Source organism: Staurois parvus, unplaced genomic scaffold (assembly GCF_062004578.1).
Source record: "Staurois parvus isolate SC_StPar_1 unplaced genomic scaffold, SC_StPar_1.0 ptg000430l, whole genome shotgun sequence".
Taxonomy (NCBI): Eukaryota; Metazoa; Chordata; class Amphibia; order Anura; family Ranidae; genus Staurois; species Staurois parvus.
In genome coordinates, this window is record NW_028318226.1 from 1,715,364 (window position 1) to 1,722,850 (window position 7,487).

At 54.6% G+C, this 7,487-nt stretch overlaps 1 protein-coding gene across 2 annotated transcripts in view; it reads right to left on the reverse strand.

The window, feature by feature from the left end:
* The window catches only part of TMEM134 (transmembrane protein 134), a 62,404-nt gene that overhangs the window by 54,631 nt on the left and 286 nt on the right, over nucleotides 1-7,487 (reverse strand). The window lies entirely within an intron of this gene.

Here is a 7,487-nt window from a genome sequence, read left to right on the forward strand (position 1 = left end):
CCTACAGTGTTGGTCAGTGGTAAGCATGCCCCCCCCCCCCCACAGTGTTGGTCAGTGGCAAGCATTCCCCGCCCCCCTACAGTGTTGGTCAGTGGTAAGCATACCCCCCCACAGTGTTTGGTCAGTGGGAAGCATGCTACCCCTACAGTGTTGGTCAGCGGCAAGCATGCCCCCCCCCCATAGTGTTGGTCAGCGGTAAGCATGCCCCCACAGTGTTTGGTCAGCGGGAAGCATGCCGCCCCCCCCCCCACAGTGATTGGTCAGCGGGAAGCATGCCCCCAGCCCCCCTACAGTGTTGGTCAGCGGGAAGCATGCCCCCCTACAGTGTTGGTCAGTGGGAAGCATGCCCCCCCCTACAGTGTTGATCAGTGGGAAGCATGCCCCCCCCTACAGTGTTGATCAGTGGGAAGCATGCCCCCCCCTACAGTGTTGATCAGTGGGAAGCATGCCCCCCCTACAGTGTTGGTCAGTGGGAAGCATGCCCCCCCTACAGTGTTGGTCAGTGGGAAGCATGCCCCCCCCCTACAGTGTTGGTCAGTGGGAAGCATGCCCCCCCCTACAGTGTTGGTCAGTGGTAAGCATGCCCCCCCCCCTACAGTGTTGGTCAGTGGTAAGCATGCCCCCCCCCCTACAGTGTTGGTCAGTGGTAAGCATGCCCCCCCCACAGTGTTGGTCAGTGGTAAGCATGCCCCCCCCACAGTGTTGGTCAGTGGTAAGCATGCCCCCCCCCCCCACAGTGTTGGTCAGTGGTAAGCATGCCCCCCCCCCCCCACAGTGTTGGTCAGTGGTGAGCATGCCCCCCCCCACAGTGTTGGTCAGTGGTAAGCATGCCCCCCCCCCCACAGTGTTGGTCAGTGGTAAGCATGCCCCCCCCCACAGTGTTGGTCAGTGGTAAGCATGCCCCCCCCCCACAGTGTTGGTCAGTGTTAAGCATGCCCCCCCTACAGTGTTGGTCAGTGGTAAGCATGCCCCCCCCCCACAGTGTTGGTCAGTGGTAAACATATCCCCCCCCCTACAGTGTTGGTCAGTGGTAAACATGCCCCCCCCCCCCCCCCACAGTGTTGGTCAGTGGTAAGCATGTCCCCCCCACAGTGTTGGTCAGTGGTAAGCATGCCCCCCCTACAGTGTTGGTCAGTGGTAAGCATGCCCCCCCCTACAGTGTTGGTCAGTGCTAAGCATGCCCCCTCTACAGTGTTGGTCAGTGCTAAGCATGCCCCCCTACAGTGTTGGTCAGTGGTAAGCCTGACCCCCTACAGTGTTGGTCAGTGGTAAGCATGACCCCCCTACAGTGTTGGTCAGTGGTAAGCATGACCCCCCTACAGTGTTGGTCAGTGGTAAGCATGACCCCCCTACAGTGTTGGTCAGTGGTAAGCATGACCCCCCTACAGTGTTGGTCAGTGGTAAGCATGACCCCCCTACAGTGTTGGTCAGTGGTAAGCATGACCCCCCTACAGTGTTGGTCAGTGGTAAGCATGACCCCCCTACAGTGTTGGTCAGTGGTAAGCATGCCCCCCCCCCCCCCACAGTGTTGGTCAGTGGTAAGCATCCCCCCCCCCCCACAGTGTTGGCCAGTGGTAAGCATGCCCCCCCCCCCCCCCCACAGTGTTGGTCAGTGGTAAGCATGCCCCCTCTACAGTGTTGGTCAGTGGTAAGCATGCCCCCCTACAGTGTTGGTCAGTGGTAAGCATGCCCCCCCTACAGTGTTGGTCAGTGGTAAGCATGCCCCCCCTACAGTGTTGGTCAGTGGAAAGCATGCCACCCCTACAGTGTTGGTCAGTGGTAAGCATGCCCCCCCTACAGTGTTGGTCAGTGGTAAGCATGCCCCCCCTACAGTGTTGGTCAGTGGTAAGCATGCCCCCTCTACAGTGTTGGTCAGTGGTAAGCATGCCCCCCTACAGTGTTGGTCAGTGGTAAGCATGCCCCCCCTACAGTGTTGGTCAGTGGTAAGCATGCCCCCCCTACAGTGTTGGTCAGTGGTAAGCATGCCCCCCCTACAGTGTTGGTCAGTGGAAAGCATGCCACCCCTACAGTGTTGGTCAGTGGTAAGCATGCCCCCCCTACAGTGTTGGTCAGTGGTAAGCATGCCCCCCCTACAGTGTTGGTCAGTGGTAAGCATGCCCCCCCTACAGTGTTGGTCAGTGGTAAGCATGCCCCCCCTACAGTGTTGGTCAGTGGTAAGCATGCCCCCCCCCCCCCACAGTGTTGGTCAGTGGCAAGCATTCCCCGCCCCCCTACAGTGTTGGTCAGTGGTAAGCATACCCCCCCACAGTGTTTGGTCAGTGGGAAGCATGCTACCCCTACAGTGTTGGTCAGCGGCAAGCATGCCCCCCCCCCATAGTGTTGGTCAGCGGTAAGCATGCCCCCACAGTGTTTGGTCAGCGGGAAGCATGCCGCCCCCCCCCCCACAGTGATTGGTCAGCGGGAAGCATGCCCCCAGCCCCCCTACAGTGTTGGTCAGCGGGAAGCATGCCCCCCTACAGTGTTGGTCAGTGGGAAGCATGCCCCCCCCTACAGTGTTGATCAGTGGGAAGCATGCCCCCCCCTACAGTGTTGATCAGTGGGAAGCATGCCCCCCCCTACAGTGTTGATCAGTGGGAAGCATGCCCCCCCTACAGTGTTGGTCAGTGGGAAGCATGCCCCCCCTACAGTGTTGGTCAGTGGGAAGCATGCCCCCCCCCTACAGTGTTGGTCAGTGGGAAGCATGCCCCCCCCTACAGTGTTGGTCAGTGGTAAGCATGCCCCCCCCCCTACAGTGTTGGTCAGTGGTAAGCATGCCCCCCCCCCTACAGTGTTGGTCAGTGGTAAGCATGCCCCCCCCACAGTGTTGGTCAGTGGTAAGCATGCCCCCCCCACAGTGTTGGTCAGTGGTAAGCATGCCCCCCCCCCCCCACAGTGTTGGTCAGTGGTAAGCATGCCCCCCCCCCCCCACAGTGTTGGTCAGTGGTGAGCATGCCCCCCCCCACAGTGTTGGTCAGTGGTAAGCATGCCCCCCCCCCCACAGTGTTGGTCAGTGGTAAGCATGCCCCCCCCCACAGTGTTGGTCAGTGGTAAGCATGCCCCCCCCCCACAGTGTTGGTCAGTGTTAAGCATGCCCCCCCTACAGTGTTGGTCAGTGGTAAGCATGCCCCCCCCCCACAGTGTTGGTCAGTGGTAAACATATCCCCCCCCCTACAGTGTTGGTCAGTGGTAAACATGCCCCCCCCCCCCCCCCCACAGTGTTGGTCAGTGGTAAGCATGTCCCCCCCACAGTGTTGGTCAGTGGTAAGCATGCCCCCCCTACAGTGTTGGTCAGTGGTAAGCATGCCCCCCCCTACAGTGTTGGTCAGTGCTAAGCATGCCCCCTCTACAGTGTTGGTCAGTGCTAAGCATGCCCCCCTACAGTGTTGGTCAGTGGTAAGCCTGACCCCCTACAGTGTTGGTCAGTGGTAAGCATGACCCCCCTACAGTGTTGGTCAGTGGTAAGCATGACCCCCCTACAGTGTTGGTCAGTGGTAAGCATGACCCCCCTACAGTGTTGGTCAGTGGTAAGCATGACCCCCCTACAGTGTTGGTCAGTGGTAAGCATGACCCCCCTACAGTGTTGGTCAGTGGTAAGCATGACCCCCCTACAGTGTTGGTCAGTGGTAAGCATGACCCCCCTACAGTGTTGGTCAGTGGTAAGCATGCCCCCCCCCCCCCACAGTGTTGGTCAGTGGTAAGCATCCCCCCCCCCACAGTGTTGGCCAGTGGTAAGCATGCCCCCCCCCCCCCCCACAGTGTTGGTCAGTGGTAAGCATGCCCCCCCCCCACAGTGTTGGTCAGTGGTAAGCATGCCCCCCCCACAGTGTTGGTCAGTGGTAAGCATGCCCCCCCCCCACAGTGTTGGTCAGTGTTAAGCATGCCCCCCCTACAGTGTTGGTCAGTGGTAAGCATGCCCCCCCCCTACAGTGTTGGTCAGTGGTAAGCATGCCCCCCCCCCTACAGTGTTGGTCAGTGGTAAACATGCCCCCCCCCCCCCAGTGTTGGTCAGTGGTAAACATGCCCCCCCCCCACAGTGTTGGTCAGTGGTAAGCATGTCCCCCCTACAGTGTTGGTCAGTGGTAAGCATGCCCCCCCTACAGTGTTGGTCAGTGCTAAGCATGCCCCCCCTACAGTGTTGGTCAGTGCTAAGCATGCCCCCCCCCCTACAGTGTTGGTCAGTGCTAAGCATGCCCCCCCCTACAGTGTTGGTCAGTGCTAAGCATGCCCCCCTACAGTGTTGGTCAGTGCTAAGCATGCCCCCCTACAGTGTTGGTCAGTGGTAAGCATGACCCCCCTACAGTGTTGGTCAGTGGTAAGCATGACCCCCCCTACAGTGTTGGTCAGTGGTAAGCATGACCCCCCCTACAGTGTTGGTCAGTGGTAAGCATGACCCCCTTCCCCAGTGTTGGTCAGTGGTAAGCATGACACCCCCCCCCCCCCCCAGTGTTGGTCAGTGGTAAGCATGACCCCCCACAGTGTTTGGTCAGTGGAAAGCAGGGCCCCCTAAAGCTCCTGGCTTCGTTCATCACAGAAAAGATCGAGGAAAGGGATGTTCCTTCATCTACTTTGTAGACAGCCAACCTGACATCAGTTGCAGGTGTTGCAGTGGAATGGGTGAGCCCAGGAGCGGCAGTGGGAGGGGAGACCCCTACCGAGCACTGTAAACGTGATCCCCCGCTCAGTAGTAACCCCCAACTCTGCTGATCCCCCGCTCAGTATTCATTTTTACTTATTGTTTGTAAAGGTTTACAATTTTCAGCAATACAATGATCCTGGTACTTTTTTTTTTTTTTTTAAAGTCGGTTGACCTATAAAAATGATCCAGGCAGTAGTAACCCCCAACTCTGCTGATCCCCAGCTCAGTAGTAACCCCCAACTCTGCTGATCCCCAGCCCAGTAGTAACCCCCAACTCTGCTGATCCCCAGCCCAGTAGTAACCGCCAACTCTGCTGATCCCCAGCCCAGTAGTAACCGCCAACTCTGCTGATCCCCAGCCCAGTAGTAACCGCCAACTCTGCTGATCCCCAGCCCAGTAGTAACCGCCAACTCTGCTGATCCCCAGCCCAGTAGTAACCGCCAACTCTGCTGATCCCCAGCCCAGTAGTAACCGCCAACTCTGCTGATCCCCAGCCCAGTAGTAACCGCCAACTCTGCTGATCCCCAGCCCAGTAGTAACCGCCAACTCTGCTGATCCCCAGCCCAGTAGTAACCCCCAACTCTGCTGATCCCCAGCCCAGTAGTAACCCCCAACTCTGCTGATCCCCAGCCCAGTAGTGACCGCCAACTCTGCTGATCCCCAGCCCAGTAGTGACCGCCAACTCTGCTGATCCCCCGCTCAGTAGTGACCGCCAACTCTGCTGATCCCCCGCTCAGTAGTGACCGCCAACTCTGCTGATCCCCCGCTCAGTAGTGACCGCCAACTCTGCTGATCCCCCGCTCAGTAGTGACCGCCAACTCTGCTGATCCCCCGCTCAGTAGTGACCGCCAACTCTGCTGATCCCCCGCTCAGTAGTGACCGCCAACTCTGCTGATCCCCCGCTCAGTAGTGACCGCCAACTCTGCTGATCCCCCGCTCAGTAGTGACCGCCAACTCTGCTGATCCCCCGCTCAGTAGTGACCGCCAACTCTGCTGATCCCCCGCTCAGTACTAACCGCCAACTCTGCTGATCCCCCGCTCAGTAGTAACCACAAAGCAAACACAACCTGTGCACATGGCTGTAAGGTGACGGGTGCTTTGATTGGCATTCAGAGCACTTTAACCCCTCGTCCCTGACCAGGCCATTTTTTGCGATAAGGCGCTGCGTTACTCTAACTGACAATTGCACAGTCATGCAATGTTGCACCCAAATGAAATTTATGTTATTTTTTTTCCCCACAAATTGAGCTTTCTTTCGGTGGTATTTGATCGCGTCTGCGGTTTTTATTTTTTGCACTATAAAACAAAAAAAGACTGACAATTTTGAAAGAAAAAATAATTTTTTTTTACTTTTTTGCTATAAAACATATCGAGTAAAAAAATGTTTTTAAAAATCAAATTTAGTCATAAATTTAGGCCAAAATGTATTCTGCGACATGTCTTTGCTAAAAAAAAAAAATCCCAATACATCTAAATGAATTGGTTTATGTGAAAGTTATAACGTCTACAAATGGTGGTATAGATACTGGAATTTTTTTTTTATACTAGTAATGGTGACTTATAGCAGGACTGCGGTGGCCATTGTGACACTGGAGGGGGAGACTAACTGATACTGACATCCCCAGTGACACCAATACTGTGATCAGTGCTAATAAAAAGCACTGACACTGTACTAATAACACTGGGCAGGAAGGGGTTAACATCTGGGGCGATCAAGGGGTAAACTGTGTGACTTTTACTATTTTGTCTGTGTGTGCTTTAGTCCTCATGCACACTTAATGTTTTTACAGCGGATGTTCTCAGCGTTTGACATTTTTTTCTACAGCCGGTAAACTCCCCAGCATGTTATCCTATGTGTCCATGCACACAGACTGCAATCAGTGTTTTTTGGCTGGAACCCCCCCCCAAAAAAAAACTAGTAGGATTTTAGGGGAGTTTAGCTGTAAAAACGCTCTAATACTGAAAAACACCGTAAAATGCAGCAAACCGGCATTTTTGGACCAAAAGAAACTTTTTTGGGGGGCAAAAAAAAAAAACACCCACTGAAAAACACAAATGCAGAAAAACGCCGCTAATCGTGGCAAAACGTCGCTAAGCACTAATGCAAAAACGCTGAAAAACCTTGCCTTTTTAACGTGACTTTACACAGCTAGCGTTATCAAAACGTCAAGTGTGCATGAGGACTAACTGTACAAGCATGCTGCTTTGTGTTGCTCAGCAGAGCAATACAAAGCAGTGTGCTGCATTGTTTACATACAGACCTCTACTCTGCCAGTGTTCCTTGGCAATCGCCAGGTGCCGGCGGGGAATATCCAGCCAGGATCCAGTGATTGATAGCTGAAGCCGCCAATAGTGGCGCGGATAGGGTGGTGCATGCACACCTCCTACCCGGAAATACAGAATCACGTATATATACACACGTGATTATGCACAGCCCTGCCACCCTGTAGCAGTACTTCTGCTACAGGGCGGTTGGGAAGCGGTTACAAAAGCACATCAATGCCACATTTTGAAACACATATAAACAAGCCCTTAAAGCGTTACCTATGGACAATTTTAGATGCTGCCATTTCACAGGTGTACGCAATTGTAATTCTCCGGCATGTTTGCTATTTACTCGGCACAACATCACCCTTTACATTTTACCAAAAATGGATTATATTGTTGTATACAAATCTCACGTGACGAACAAAAACAAACAAAAAAGTAACATTTTCAAACTGCTCCAGGCAGCAAGTAGTTAACTGGCCAGCAACTGTGCAGAGAGTGGGGAGGAAACTTGTGACATAGTTTCACTTGTCCTCCCTGGATGTATCCAATGACACCATGGTGAAATGAAGGTGGCTGGACT